Raw genomic sequence first — 16,637 nt, 5'->3', positions numbered from 1 at the left:
ACAATCATTTTCTGAGATAGGTACCAAAACCATATGTACTTATTTTCAAAGCATATTAATTTATTTATTATTTTAAATTATTTATTTATTTGGCTGCACTGGGTCTTAGGTGCAGCCTGCAAGTTCTTCGTTGTGTCCTGAAGGCTCTTTCCTTTCATTGTGGCCCGTGGACTTTCTCGTTGGACACAGGCTCGGTAGTTGTGGTGCATGGGCTTAGTTGCCCTGAGGCATGCAGGGTCTTGGCTTCCTGACCAGGGACTGAATCTGCATCTGCTGCATTACAAGATGGATTCTTAACCACTGGACCACCAGGGAAGTCCCTGCCGTGTTTATTTTGCGCATGAGAGAACTGAGGCTCAGAGGAGTAAACCTTGTCCAAGATCACACACCTAGTAAGAGGCAGAGCCTGAATGAGAACCTAGGTCTAACTCCTAAGCTTAGTCTTCTCACCAGGATGCTGTGATACTTTCCATGTGATAGGAAGTTATAAGCCAGATATTATGGGGGTCTCCAAAGGGAGCAATTAATTAAAGTAGTGAAAGGAAGAGTAGCAGGAAAAACTTTGAACTGTTTTTAAAATCCATTTTATTTCTTCTATTGGCATATTATTTGTGTCTCTTTTTTTAAGTCACCACTATTACATTAATGGGACTTCCATGATGGCTCAGAAGGTAAAGAATCTGCCTGCAATACAGGAGACCCAGGTTCGATCCCTGGGTCAGGAAGGTCCCCTGAGAAGGGAATGGCAACCCACTCCAGTTCTTGCTTGGAGGATTCCATGGACAAAGCAGCCTGGCAGGCTACAGTCCATGGGGTTATAGAGAGTCAGCCATGACTGAGTGACTAACACATAAAACACACATTATATTAATAATAGAAAACTTAAATTCACCAGGATCTACCTTCAAATAATATTATATTTTTGCTTGTGCCAGATGGTGCTAGTGGTAAAGAATCTACCTGCCAATGCAGGAGACCCAAGAGATGCAGATTTGATCCCTGGGTGGGAAAGATTTCCTGGAGAAGGAAATGGCAACCCGCTCCAATATTCTTGCCTAGAGAGTTCCATGGACAGAGGAACCTGGTGGGCTACAGTCCATGGGGTCACAAAGAGTCAGACATGACTGAGCGACGGAGCATACACACATTGCTTGTGTAGTGTAAGAAATTTGAACAGTTTCCTCCTGGTATCCTTTGTATCATTGTCGTATATTTTATTTAACATATGCTAAAAACACATAGTACATTGTTAACTATTTTTGCTTTAGAGCAAAATTTCTCTTTTAGAGCAATTAAAAATAAGAAAAAATAGTTATTGTCACTTATTTTATTTCTGATTCATGATTTCTTTGTGTAAATCCAAATTTCCAACTTGTATTTCTTCTGCCTGAATTTCCTGAACAGTTTCTGTACTGAAGGTCTATTTGCAATGAATTCTGTCAGTTTTGTTTGCCTAGAAAGTATTTCTCTTTCCTTTTTGAAAGACAAAAGGAAAGAATTGGGTATAGAATTCTATAATGACAGTTTCTGCCCCACCCCTGTTTTTGCATTTAAAAAATACCACTCCATTGTCTTCTGGCTTACAGAAAATCTATTTTTACTTTTATTCTTCTCTGTGTAATGTGATTTTTTGGGGGGGCTGCCTTCAAGTTTTTCTTTTTGTTTTATAGCAATTTGATTATTATAGGCCTAGTATTGTATAGGATTTATTATTATTTGTTTATTTATTCTATTGTTTGTTTGGGTATTTATCCCCCTTGATATTATCTGATTTTCTTGAATCTGTGACTTGGTGTCTGTCATTACTTTGGAAATTTTTTTTCCATTATGTCTTCAAACACTTCTTTGTCCTATTCTCTCTTTCTGAATTTCAAAGAACACCTATGTTAGTTTGATATTGTTATATATTTCTTGGATACTAAGTAGTGTTTTTCCATGTGTTTTTAAAATTTTAATTTGCTTATTTATTTTCAGCTATGCTGGGTCTTCATTGTTGCATGTGAGCTTTCTCTCCTTGTGGTGCGGGAGCTTCTCATTCCAGTGGTTTATCTTGTTGCAGAGCATAGACTCTGTAGTTTCAGCTTGAGAACTCCAGAGCACAGGCTTATTACTTGTGGCGTAAGGGCTCAGCTGCTTGGCAGCTTTGAGATCTTCCTGGACAATGGATCAAACCCATGTCTCCTGCTTTGCAAGGTAGATTCCTAACCCCTGAGCCACCAGGTAAGCCCCATATTTTCTTTTTTAATTCATTCAGTATTATCTTTGTATTTTGGTTTAGGACATTTTTATTGACCTTCTTTGAGTTCATTGATTCTTTCATCGACTATGTTGGTCTGACGAGCCTGCTGAAAACATTCAGTGTCTCTCTTGTGTGTTTTCCATTTCTATTATTTGCATTTGAGTATCTCTTTTAAACTTTCCATCTCTTTGCTGAAGCTTTTCATCTCATCTGTCATATTGTGTACCTTTTCCATTAGAGCCCATAACATATTAATCAAAGTTATTCTAGTTTTCACAGTCAGATAGTTCCAACATATGGTTCATATCTGACTCTTGCTCTGATTGTGGCTTTATGTTTTAGGAGTCTCTTTTTTCTTGCCTTTTGATATGCCTCATAATTTTTTGTTGAAATCTAGACTTCTGGTGGAGGGCCATAGAGAATAAAGCAAATAGCTTTTATGCCTGGAACTGGACATGCCTTTCCTTCTGCTAGATTTTTGATGGAGAGTTTGAGTTAATACAATTAGGAGATGGACTGGGTTGGGGGTTTGTTGTTGCTATGGTTACCCTCAAGGTACCACAGAAAACTCCTGAAGGGATACCTTGCATTTAGATTGGGGTTTGGTTTCCAAAGCAGCATTTGCTCAGCGCTCAGCTCTGCTTCCATGCTGCTCCTCAGTGTGTCTTTTCACATGGAACTGTTCCTTTTCTTTCCCTCTTCCATCAGCATCTGCTTTTACTCTTCACTTGAAACTTGTTAACTTGATGGCGGAGGGACAGGGTGGAGGACGTTCTCTGCTTTCTAATTAAACCTCAGTCTTAGGCCTGCCCCTATCCCTTGGTCTTGGAGCTGTGCCCTTCTCAGTCTTCCTGCCCCTCCTCCAGCTGCAGTTGGTCCAGCAGGTGCTCCTGCCCCTTCCTCAGGAGTGGGGTTTTGTCCCCCTCTCCCAGATGCAGTGAGTTTTTTTTTATCAATGCTCTGGGGACAACAGTATTTGCTGACCTTTCCTCTGCAGATCGGGGCTTCCCTGGTGCCTCAGATGGTAAAGAATCTGTGTGCAATGCAGGAGATCTGAGTTTGATCCCCTGGTCAGGAAGATCTCCTGGAGAAGGAAATGCCACTCCAGTATTCTTGCCTGGAGAATTCCATGGACAAAGGAGCCTAGCAGGCTAAAATGTGTGTCCCGTAAGAGAAGTCTGGAAAAGGGGTCTAGCAGAGTTTCGTACCCTCCAGGTGTCTGCTGGTTCCTTCTTTCATGTCTGTCCCACACCAGACACTTCCTTAGGCTTTTCTCTGATCTTCTCTGTGAGCACCCAGTGGAGTGCATGGAGAGAGAGCCTTCGGTTTCTGTACCCCTCAGGGGCTTCCTAGTGTCCCATGAGCACACACTTGACTATCACCAACTCATGAGCTCTTTTGCTGCTGTAAAAGCAGCAGCTTGAATCCTGATAGGAGTCTTATGAACTTGTCTTTTATACCCTCTTTGTAAAAACTACGTTTATCACCCTTAGAGTTATAATGAATTTTCAAGAGGGAGGGTGCTGAGTCGCTTCAGTCGTGTCCGACTCTTTGTGACCCCATGGACCCACCAGGCTCCTCTGTCCGTGGAACTCTCCAGGCAAGAATACTGGAGTAGGTAGCCATTTCCTTCTCCAGGGGATCTTTCTGACTCAGGGATCGAACCCATGTCTCTTAGGTCTCCTGCACTGGCAGGCAAGTTCTTTACCACTAGCACCACCTTGAAAGCCCAGGGAGGAAGCCCCCCAAAACAGAATCTAGAAAGCTGCCTCTCCCGTACAAGGAAGAGAATTATAAATAAAATCAAAGACAGGAGACTATCCTACATACAGTAATTGGATAAAGGCTAACATTAGGAATTTAAAGGACTTAAGGAATTGAAAAGAAAGGCAGAATGTGGACATTAAATGTATCGTTTCTACCATTCCACTCCAAGTTCACTTTGATGCTTAAAGAACAAAAGTAACCCTCTGTCCTCAGTTACTTTCATCATCTCCTGTTTCTGCTGTGTTGAAGGCCACCCTTGCCTCCTTCCCCAGTGATCTACCTCCCCACACACCAGAACCTGCACCCCCACTGGCCATCACAAACACGCACAGAGATGCAGGATTCAATGTAATTCCAAATGCTCAGGGATCTCGAGAAGACCTTTTAATTTTGTGCATTCTTACCTCTTGGTAGATTGAAAAATTTAAACGTGCCGTGGTGACTTCATTTGCATTTATGGATGCCCTAATTAGTAGTTATGAAATATGAACCTAACTAATGTTTTCTGTCATGTTCTCCTTGGGTTCTGAATTTGTCAGGCTGCATAAGACTGGCTAATCAAAGAATCAGGGCCCGCTGCATTTCCCTTTATTAGCTGCACAATCCTTTGCCTAAGTAGCCTACCCCTGCTGGGTACACTCGTCCCTGCATCACCTCCGTTCCCCTTCTTAGTTACAATTTTCCAAATTGCACTTCACAGACGATCATCTATTACCCCAGGTTCCTTTGTCTTCCCTTATATTTTAGTCTCCCTTGATGATTCTGTTTTCACTTTTCTGTTGTAGGTTAATCAGATTCATCTTGCTTGATACCTCTTTCCTGAATAGTCCTGAAATTTTATATTTTACTATTGGTGGCTCAGACGGTAAAGCGTCTGCCTGCAATGCGACCCGGGTTTGATTCCTGGGTCGGGAAGATCCCCTGGAGAAGGAAATGGCAACCCATTCCAGCACTCTTGCCTGGAAAATCCCATGGACCGAGGAGCCTGATAGGCTACAGTCCATGGGGTCACAAAGAGTCGGACACGACTGAGAGACTTCACTTTCACTTACTACAGTATAGCACTGATACCCTTTATCAGTTTAAGAAGAACTTTTTAAATTACTAGGTTGTGAGGGAGTTTTATAAATTTGTTGAAGTTATTTTTCAGCATCTTTTCTGAATCAATTAAATATTATATGGTCTGTTTACTTCATTTTTGTGAATCAATGACATTTTTTCTAATATTTAACCATTATGTGATAAACCACATTTGATCATGATATATTTTTATACATTTATAGATTCATTTGGTAAATATTTTATTGAGGATTTCTGCATTTATATTAATAGATTAGAACATCTGTATTTTCCTTTCTGATAATATTCTTGCTAATTTTTTTGTATTACAAAATAGACTTCCAATATAAACTGTGAAGTTTTACTAAGGTGCACGTTTTAAGGCTACATCTTTTCCTCTACAAATAGCTTTAGCTGAATTCCACAAGTTATAATTGCTACCAGTGCTTTTCATTGTCATTCATTTTCAAGTATTATCTGATTTTGGTTATCACTATCAATGCTGTTTTTATTGTTGTTAGTATATCCAGAGTTTGTGGCTGTTGTTGCTATTATTGTTTTGTTGTCTCATTATTATTGACTTTTAATTTAATTACAAAGCAATCTGCATGATATCAATTCTTAGCTTTGTGGGGGAGAACTGGTGCAGAGCGCAGTGGTGACGTCAGCGCTCCGCCCGGGCGGCATCCCGCGCGGCCAAGCCCGGGACAGCACGAGCCGCAGCGTGAGCGGGAGCACCACGCCGCGCCTCCGGAAAGTGGAGTTTTAACAATCACAACCCCACATTCCGGGCACCAAGAAAAAAAAAAAAAAATTCTTAGCTTTGGTTAAACCTTCTTTTGGAGTTTAGTCATGCATTGATTCTTATAAATGTACATATGCTTGAAAATTATATTCTTTCCCTTTGGGTTGACTGCAAGATTCTAATACACACATCTCAGATAAAGCTTGTTAATTCTATTGGTCAAATATTTTATATCTTCATTTTGTTTGTCTAATTAAGCAATTATTTTCTCAGATGCCTGTCTTAAAATCTCTCCCTGTGATGTAGATTTCTTAATCTTCTCCTATAATTCTGTCCATTTTTACTTTAGATATCTTGAGATTACATGGATAAGTACATACTTTTCAGTTAATTGTATCTTCTGGTGACTCTTTCTTTACATCATTAAATACTGATTTTTATTCTTTATTGAGTAAAAGTCTAGTTTGTCTAATATTAATATAGGTAAGCAAGTTTTCTTTTGATTAGGATTTGTCTGGTATATATATTTTTCATTCTTTTTTTTTCAATAAGAAAGTTTTATTGATAACTGAATAATTTATGTGACCTCTTATCTTAAACTTTCTAAGTAATTCTACTATTTCTAATGAAAGCATCTAGCACAATTTTCCTTGTTAATACAGACTGAGAATCTTTACATTTTCATAGACAAATTGTATCCATTTACATTTACTTTTTTGCTTTTACATTTTTCTATCATGATTTTTTTCTTTCTTTTTATGATGCTTTTCCTTTGACCTCCTACTCTCCTCCTTTTTTTGCCTTATATTGAATTGAATAAATTTTATTTGGTCCCTTCTTTCCCTGTAGTGCTTGGAAATTGAATATTATTCTTTTAGTCCTTTAGTGCAATGAATCTCAAGGTGTGATCCTCAGAAAAGCAACATCAGAATCACCTGGAAAGGAATTCTGGTCTGCATCCTAAACCTACTGAATCAGGACCTCTGCAAGTGGGAATCAGAATCCTTGATTTACAAGCCCTCCAGGAAATTCTGATTCACATTAAAGTTTGAAAACTTTAGAGGTGTAGTGGATACTGTTAAATCATTAAGATTAGCCTATGAAATTAAAAATGTCTTTTCTTCTCTCAGCCCAAAGACTTAACCTTCAACTCCAATTGCCCTCCCACATCTTAAATATTTATATCTAGTATTTGGTTTACCTTCAAATGTCACTGTCCTTATGATTATTTTTACAATTAATCCTCACATTGATATTTTAACACTTCAGCAGTTTTTTTCCTCTCCATTATTCTAGTATGTCCTTTCTTCCTTCAGCGGTAAGTTTCCTTTTTACTGAAGTACACTGTTAATTGTACTTTCTTTGAAGTTCTATGAATAATAAATTCATCCTTTGTCTGAAAAGGTCTTTTTTTTCCTATTTACACTTAAGTGATACTGGAGTTCAGTGCAAAACTAACCTGATCGATATTTTTTATCACTTTAGAAATACTATTGTCTTTTGGCATGTATTTTTGCTAATGAGAAATCTTCTGTCTATTCATAATTTATTTGCAAGTAATCTATAAGACATTTTTCTTGTTGGCTTTGATATTGCTAGTAGTTATTTTGCTACTATAGGCAGTAAAATAGGAGTTCTTTTTATTTATCCTGGATGGGACTTGATGTAATTCTTCAATGAAGAACTCATGTTTTTCTAAATTCTGGAAAATTCTTAGACATTTGCCCTTCAGATGTCTTCTCTTCTTTTTCTCTCTATACTTTCCTTCTGGAACTCCAAAATTAGATGCACATTGTATCTTCTGAGTCTGCCATCTGTGTTTCTTAGCTCTGGATTTTTTTCCTTTCATGTCTATGCTGAGTTCCAGGTAATTTACTCAGAGCTTCTATTCTCTACTTTGCTGTTTTGTTGTCCCTGATCTGCTTTTAAGCCATCTCCTGGGCATTTTACTTTAATGACTTCATTTACCACTTCTAGACTCGGTACTTCTTCCTTTTTCAATCCCATTTGTTCATTTTGCGTCAGGTTACTCTTTTATTATTGCTTCTTTTTTATGTCAACTCTTTACTCATTTATTTAGATTCTTTTATATTGCTATTGGGAGAAGGCAATGGCACCCCACTCCAGTACTCTTGCCTGGAAAATCCCATGGACGGAGGAGCCTGGTAGGCTGCAGTCCATGGGGTCACTAGGAGTCAGACACGACTGAGTGACTTCACTTTCACTTTTCACTTTCATGCATTGGAGAAGGAAATGGCAACCCACTCCAGTGTTCTTGCCTGGAGAATCCCAGGGATGGGGAAGCCTGGTGCGCTGCCGTCTATGGGGTCGCACAGTCGGACATGACTGAAGCGACTTAGCACCTGTTGTTATTACTTCAGATTCTTGGGATACCAGTTGTCCTGTGTGTTGCATCTGCTGGCTTTTTCTCCTTTGCTGTTTCCTGTTGCAGTTTGTAATTTTCAGTGTAGACAGATCTTCATTGGGAGTTTGCTGTTTCTGTCTGTGGGAGGCTTACATATTCTGGTTGTGGAAGTGTCCCTGAAGACAATTTATGAGAGAACGTTTTGTCATCCTCCACTACTTTTAATGTTAGTCTCTCAGTGTTGCTTTCCTGCTCTTCTATAATAGTTTATACTTCAGCACCTCTCCCCTACGTTATGATGGCTAAGGCTTTGGCGTGTTGTGGGTGATTGATTTTCATCTACTCTATAAGTGAGTGAAGTCGCTCAGTCATGTCCGACTCTCTGCAACCCCATGGACTGTACCCTATCAGGCTCCTCTGTCCTTGGGATTTTCCAGGCAATAGTACTGGAGTGGATTGCCATTTCCTTCTCCAGGGGATATTCCCAACCCAGGGATCGAAGCCGGGTCTCCCACGTTATAGACAGACGCTTTACCATCTGAGCCATGTACTCTATACCAGGCAGAAAAACAAACTTTTTATTTTCTCCCAGTCCTGGTAGGTGGGGCTTTCTAATTTACACTTGGTGGGTATGGCTGCCCTTCAAGTCAGTAAAATTCAAGTACTCAGCTCCTGTAGCCCATATTCATGCCCTTGTCTTCTTGGAGTCACCCTGGTGTTAGTTCATATATAACATTCACATTTAAAATCCCCTCTTTGCTTCTGACTGTTGGAGGTTTTCTTCTTTGGAATTCAACCATTTTTCTTATGAGTTTTTAGATTATTTATGTATTTATATATGTGTATATGTATGTGTATATATATATACATATATATATATGTATATTTTTACAGTGGATGGAAACCTTTCTGTATTACCATGCTCCCTGAAGCCCATCAATACTTTGCTAAACAGAGTATTATATAATAGACTTCCAACACAAATTCTATATTGTGGTAGAATCCATTTCTCACTTTCTGAAATTCAGTTGTGTAACCATTTATAACCACTGAGTGAAAAGTTTACTTAACTTACAAAATTTTAACTCATTAAAATTGTCAGCCGTATTTGAGACTATTTATGTTTTAATGCTAATACCCTCAAATGTTTCATATTTGCATTTATCATACTTGATGTTATCAATCATTTATTCTATAAAAGTGGCTCTCCCCCTTACCTAAAAAGTGGTATCTCACATTTGAAAAGTCACTACTTTACTTTTTCCGTTCCTTCTTGAACATTTTTCTACTCCCCATATCCCTACCTGTGCATCAACATGTCTGATTGCTTTTCCCAATTCTTTTGTTCCTGGTTTTCAATCCCTCAGCTGGGCTCCCACCTGAATTCATCACTGTGTCCCACCTTGAACTTCCAAATGTCTTCCCATGTGTCAACATCCTTTCCAAGCACTCTCATCTCTGCTCCCTCAGCATTCTCTCATTTTGAACTCAATTCACCTTTAATTCAATAGCCAGTCTCTGGGATTCCTTTCAGCCTTGCCTACTTCTTCAAGTTCAAACACTGATAATCATAAGTTGCATATTTTTCTGAGTAAAAAAAAAAAACTTGATGAATTTGACAACAAAATTAAAAAAAAAAAAAGAACTAACCTGGGATGGGAGACTAGTAAGGCTGGAGCAATAGGGATAACAGGTAGTGATTGAATTTAATCAAATGGACTTATCATATGGGCAGCTCCTGGTATAAGAACATTCAGTAAATGGTGAGTTATTTCATTGGGAAAGGGGGAGAAAGTCCCCAGAGGAAAAGTGACCTATGCCTTATTTAAGAATGTATTAGCAAGGAAATGGGTTAGGGTCATATTTATTGGGTGACACTTCTCTTAAGATAGTTTGTGAATTTATGCAGATTGCATTTTCTGCCTAGAGCAGAGATACAACAGCATGTCTATGCCAAATTGAAAAGATGTTTCCAAAAAGGATTATTTGAAGTGAGAGTATTTATGGTGTCTTTCTTTGGGAAACAGCCAGAATTATTCCACTGTGACTTCTTTTTGTCGTTTCTGAGTGTTTTTAGTGGAAAAGACCCAAATGATTTTGTTTTCTCGTATAGTCATACTTGGGTAATTTGGGACGTTTATTATGCTTTAATAGGCCTGAGATTTAAGAGCTTGGCAGCAGAGTATTAGGAATGAGATAAGCTTCATAAAACAGAGGCCTCATACTGTCTAAGGAGATGCAAGTTCATAGCTAATGGAAATGGGACTTCTATTTAAAGTACCTCAATGTGTACATATCAGCCCCAAACTCACACTTGCTGTATATAAAATAGATAACCCACGAGGACCTACTGAATAGCACAGGGAACTCTACTCATCATTTGAAATAGATGTGTGTGTGTGTGTAACTGAATCACTTTGCTATACACCTGAAACTAACACAGCACTAGAAATCAACCCTGTGTGTGCTTAATCGCTCAGTTGTGTCCAACTCTTTGTGACCCCATGATTGTAGTCCATCAGGTTCCTCTGTCCATGGAATTTTTCAGGCAATAATACAGGTGTGATTGCCATTTCTTCCTCCAGGGGATCTTTCCAACCCGGGTACCAGACCCACATCTCCTGCGTTGCGTCTCTTGCATTGCAGACTGATTCTTTACCACTGAGCTACTTGGGAAGGCAGTAAATCAACTCTACTCCAATATAAAACAAAAACAATTTTAAAGTACTTAAGTGCAGTGCTGTGCTGCATGTGCTGGTGTTAGTGTTATTCTTTCCATTGACTGTTATCTTAAGTGAGTTTTTATTTTCTAGATAATGGTCTTATATGGTACAGAAGGTGCTTCTTCATACATGCTTCTCATTAATGATTAGTGTTCATTCATTTACTTGCTTGTGTGCTTTGACATTGCTTTTTGGATACCCATAAATTTTTCTTTTCTCTCTTTCTCTTTTTTTTAAAGTCTGACTTAACCTTAGAAGAGAAGAAAGAAGTATAAAGGGAAAATATGAGGTTGAGTCTTTTAACCTGGAGCACACCTCTGTACACTTTTAGGGGGAAAAAAAATATGTAGGTCATATCAACTTTCTTGGAGCTGTGCCTTTAAAAAGCACAGGAAACCCAACAGCCTGCCTTGTTGAAACCATTTGATTGTCACTGCACTTGTTGGGTGGACTCGTCTATTGTTCGTTTGGCATTTGTACTGAAAAGGGTGTTCCAGGACAGATGAGAGCCTGGTGCGTGTGGAGTAGGGTCCCCAGTAGTGGCCGTGGCCCCGTCTGTCCCATTCACACTTACGACCCTGCCCACTGCTATCAGCAGAAAGGCACAGGTAGAAGACGCCTTTCCTCTGCTGCTTCCTGCTGTTGTCCTTCCAGGATGGCTCGTGTCCTCAAGAAGATGTGGTAAGTTTGGGAGGTAGAAATCCATCACCAGGTGGAGAACTAGGAATTTCAATATCTGGATTCACAGGGTCCGTTGAACTCACGGTCTTCCCTAAGCGGCCCACTTAGCTTCCCTGAGTCTGATTTCTTCCTCTGAAAAGTAAGAGGACCTGGACTTGTAAGTTTCGGTTGTTTAGAGGGGAGCCCTAGAATTTCCTGATCAAGAGAAAATATATCCTCAAATAAGATATCCACTTGTCCTAAGTTGCACATACTGTTGCCAGGCAGCATCCCAAGTCCTTAACAAAGATGAAGTCATTTCATCCTCAAATGACCATGTGGGAGGTCCCAGTATCAGCCCCATGATAGGTATCAGCTGGGATTGAAACCCAGGCAATGTGCCCTCAGGCCCATACTCTTAAACACTGTGTTGTGTTGACATCTGACAAAGTGTCAGCATGTCCTTTTTCTGGTGGGAGGGTTATTAGGTTATTAAATTATTGAATTTTTACTGTATGGCTCAGGGAACTCTGGTCAATGTTATGAAGCAGGCTGAATGGGAGGGAAGTTTGAGGGAGAATGGATACATGTGTATGTATGACTGAGTCCCTTTGCAGTCCACCTGGAACTATCACGACATTGTGAACTGGCTATACTCCAATGCAAAATAAAAAGTTTAATAATAAAAAAATTTACTGAGTCGTGGAGGAATCAATCACTGGAATATAAAGAACTGTCATTCTGGAGATCTGGCTTCAGTGATTAAGAATAGCAGAGTCTGTTTGATGAGCGGCATACTGAAAATCTTTTACAAAGCTTGTATTTTATTCTTCAGAGTGGTTGTGAAAAAAGAGTAAAAAAACAAAGCAGAGACATAGGAAAAGAACAAAGATACCTGGGGTCTTGGCTGCAATTAGAGCATGAGAGTGCATGTGCCTGATTACTGGTTTTGCTTATGTATAAATACAGGTTGCTGTGCTATGCAAAAAATAATTGTGATAGATTCATTTAATCATAATGCAGCAAAGTTTAACTTGTTAACGCTTTAAACTTGCAGATGAGGCTTTCCCTGGGGCTGCCTGTCTGATTGTAGTTGCAATGCCTGACCTACTTATCAGCTTTTCCAGGAGGTGGCTTAAAAGCCTCCCAGGATATAGTCATACACTGAAAACCCAACAGGAATAACTTTTTAAAACCCATGATTCATTTTCATGGCATTTGGGGGTTCATACATCACATAAGGTAATCGTGCTCATGCTTGCAGTTTTCACCTAGGCATGAGTCACAGGACTAAATCTTAATAACCAGACTAAAAATTCTTAACAGTGTTGTGACGAGAATGTTTCAAATCCAGAGGCATTTTGCTTGATAGAGTTGGGAGGGCATAAAGAAGCAAGTTAATACAAGAGAGTCCGTCCCCACTTCTCAGGATTTTTGCTTTTGATGTACTCTAGAGTCTTTTGTTTGAATGTCTCCTGTTTTGTAATTAGCATACTCTTCCTCTGGTTGAATTAATGGTGGGGATGCATGGATATGATAATGACCTTCAAAGGGAATCATATCTTTTAAGAGAAGTGAGTCAAGAGTTTGAGTCTGTGTTTGACCTGTCTGTCCACATCATCTTTAACTGGTGGGAAGTCAGGTGGGGAGAGGACTAATTAAAAAAATTTTATTTTATTTTGAAGTATAGTTGATCAACAATGTTGTGTTAGTTTCTGGTGTACAGCAAATTGATTCAGTTGTACGTATACATATATTCATTCTTTTTCATATTCATTTCCCATTTAGGTTATTACAGAATATTGAGCAGAGTTCCCTGTGCTGCACAGTAGATCCTGGTTGGTTATTTATTTTAAATACAGTAGTGTGTATATGGGAGAAGGCAATGGCACCCCACTCCAATACTCTTGCCTGGAAAATCCCATGGACGGAGGAGCCTTGGTGGGCTGCAGTCCATGGGGTCGCGAAGACTTGGACATGACTGAGCGACTTCACTTTCCCTTTTCACTTTCATGCATTGGAGAAGGAAATGGCAACCCACTCCAGTGTTCTTGCCTGGAGAATCTCAGGGATGGGGGAGCCTGGTGGGCTGCTGTCTATGGGGTCGCACAGAGTCGGACATGACTGAAGCGACTTAGCAGCAGCAGCAGTGTGTATATGATAATCCCAAACTCTCAATTTATCCCCCCAACACCATGTTTCCCTTTTGGTAACCAGAAGTTTGTTTTCTAAGTCTGTGAATCTGTTTTGTAAGTAAGGTCATTTGTATACATTTTTTTTAGATTCTGTGTATAAGTGATATTATATGATATTTGTCTTTGGCTTTCTTAGTGTGCTTATCTCTAGGTCTATCTGTATTCCTGCAAATGGTATTATTTCATTATTTTTATGGCTGATTAATATTCAGTTATATATATGTACCACATCTTTATCTGTTCATCTGTTGATGGACACTTAAGTTGCTTCCATGTCTTGGCTATTGTAAATACTGCCACTGGGAACATTTGAACCATGGTTTGGGAGAGGACTCACTTTTTGTGAACCTTAAAGATACAACCTCAAGCTGACGTGAGAGAGTAAACTGCTGTTCTCTCAATTTTGGGCATCTCAAAGGCCCCCAGAGCCTTGGAGACCCATCCAAATCCAGGGTTCAAGAAGCTTAAACCAACCGCTTGATTAAAACTAAAGTGGACTTTCTGAAAGAACGAAAGCCAGTTGAAGTCAGCTCTCGGGTGGATGTCAGTGAGCCAGAGGGAAGAACGTGAAAGTTACTGGGAAAAAATGTTTGTTTTTCTTACCCAGAATTCATATTCCTTCACAGTTCTTCTGGTCCAGTTGCATCATCTTTCTCTTCCACTTTTCCTTTCTCTTTATTCCACCTCTGTCCTCTCCATTGTCTCTGCTTCTTTCCCTTCTCTCCCTTGCTCTATCCTCTGCCTTCTCTCTGCCTCTGACTCTTCACTGCTAGGTGTGTGACCAGGGTCCCCAGGGGACACATTTAGACCATGGGGCTCTTGCACGACCAGATGAGGTCACGTCTCAAGAGCTCCTGATTTGCTGTGCCTTTGAGAGAACATCTGTCCTTGGTTCATCTTCTGTAGCCGGTCCAAGGAAGTTTAACTCTAAAATTAGTCTCCAAACCCAGGATATTGATGAGAATGTGGGAAGATAAGAAAAGCGAGAGGAAGATTTGAAGAGGATTCTAATTAACCTCACTTTTCCTCATGACATTTTCATGAAACAATTCAGGTTAACCTCATCTTTTGGTTCCAAAATCACAGATGTGACCTTTCACTGACGGGCTAAGTTATCTTGGTTCCTTGAACCTTTCTTTCCTCAGTGGCCCATTTTCCAGCCTTTGCTTTCTTTTCATTGTGATCTTCTGATGTTCTATGTCACATTTACTGAGGCTCGTTAAGAGTTCTATTTTTCCTTCTCTTTTGACATCATGAGTCTGGTGAATGTATCTTACTATCTCATATGCTAACCAGTCTAGAAACCAACACATCCTGCCATTTGAATTCTCCATTATTATGGAATACTAGCCATAAAAAGAATAAAATGATGCCATTTGCAACAGTACGGATGGACCTAGAGATTATGTCAAACAGAGAAAGACATATGATATTGCTTATATGAAGAAACTAAAAAAAATGGTACAAATGAACTTATTTACAAAACAGAAATAGACCCACAGGCATAGAAAACAGACTTATGGTGACCAAGGGGGAAAGGGTGGGGAGGGGTAAATTAGGAGCTTGGGATTAACATATATATACTGCTATATATAAAATAGATAACCAACAAGAACCTACTATATAGCACAGGTATTCTGTAATTAGTATTTGGTAATAATACGTTGACAAAAAATTATTCACAACCTAAAACTTGAGTTATGTTTTATTTGGCGGGAATTTTTAGGACTTCAGTCCTGGGAGGCGGCATGTCAAGAAACCCTGAGAGAACGGCTCTGAGGAGGCAAGGGGAAGAGCCAGGTTATACAGAAGTTTTGCAACAAAGGGCAGGTAGTTGGGAACATCAAAAGATTATTGTTAATTAAAGAAAACCAGATATCTCAAGTTAAGGAATTTGGTGCTTTTCTGTGTATGAGAAGATGCAAGAGTCGGGTTCCCTGAAATCATTCCTTTGATACGCACCTCAGCTGTCTGGCTCCAGTATCCGGTTTTCACATCCTGCATTTCCTCAGGGCTCACAGTGGGGACTAGCTGCAGTGTGATGGCTGCTAGATGACAGGTACTCTTTCCTCCCTGACTCTCCTCAGGGCCATTAGTTTGCATGGGAGGGCTGCAATCACTGGTGACTGTGACATCCTTTCCTTACTGATACAGCAGGAAATATTCCATTTCCCAAACCTGTAAGGGAAAAGAATCTGAAAAAAAGAATAAATAGGCATATGTATAACCAAAATCAACTTGCTGTATACCTGAAACTAACACAACATTGTAAATCAACTATAGTTCAGTTTTTTAAAAAATGAGGTCTCCATTATTGGTGAAGAGTGTATGTGGAGTTTAGGAAGCATGTTGCTACTTACTGACTGCCTCTAGAAGTGACAGCCATAGAATTTCACATCTGGGGTCCATCAGTCACTGCTGTCTACAAAGCAGGGGTCTGCAGTCCATGAATCTGGCCCTCTTCATCCTTTCCAGCACATTTATATTCTGGATCTCCAGCCCAAACCACTGGGCACTTTCCCCCTCGTGTTCATCCTTAGGCCACATAAGGTCTCTTCTCCCCAACCCCTGCTTCTCCCCAGAACTCAGCTTTCTCCTGTGCTGGCTTGTCTAGCAAATTAATGCAGCAGCTCCCATAGCCCATCTTGGCTCTCTAAAGCACTTTGTAACTTGCAATTCAATCCTGTGGAGCAGTTTTCTCCGGGAAGAGTGACTGAAGAGGTAGGCTGAAGTCCATACACAAAAAACTTGAGCAGTGTCCATCATGATGGGGTTTTGTATAAATCTTTCCCTGAAAGACCCAAGTATGGAGGAGGAAAGACCAAGCTCTGAGTATTCCTTTAAGAAACACAGAGATATACCATATCATTAACTTGGTGAAATT

At 39.7% G+C, this 16,637-nt stretch overlaps 1 protein-coding gene across 2 annotated transcripts in view; it reads left to right on the top strand.

The window, feature by feature from the left end:
* Positions 1 to 16,637, top strand: part of PCNX2 (pecanex 2) — a 311,392-nt gene that overhangs the window by 185,094 nt on the left and 109,661 nt on the right. The window lies entirely within an intron of this gene.

The sequence above is a fragment of the Bos indicus genome, chromosome 28, assembly GCF_029378745.1.
Source record: "Bos indicus isolate NIAB-ARS_2022 breed Sahiwal x Tharparkar chromosome 28, NIAB-ARS_B.indTharparkar_mat_pri_1.0, whole genome shotgun sequence".
Taxonomy (NCBI): Eukaryota; Metazoa; Chordata; class Mammalia; order Artiodactyla; family Bovidae; genus Bos; species Bos indicus.
This window is presented reverse-complemented; position numbering and strand designations above follow the sequence as displayed.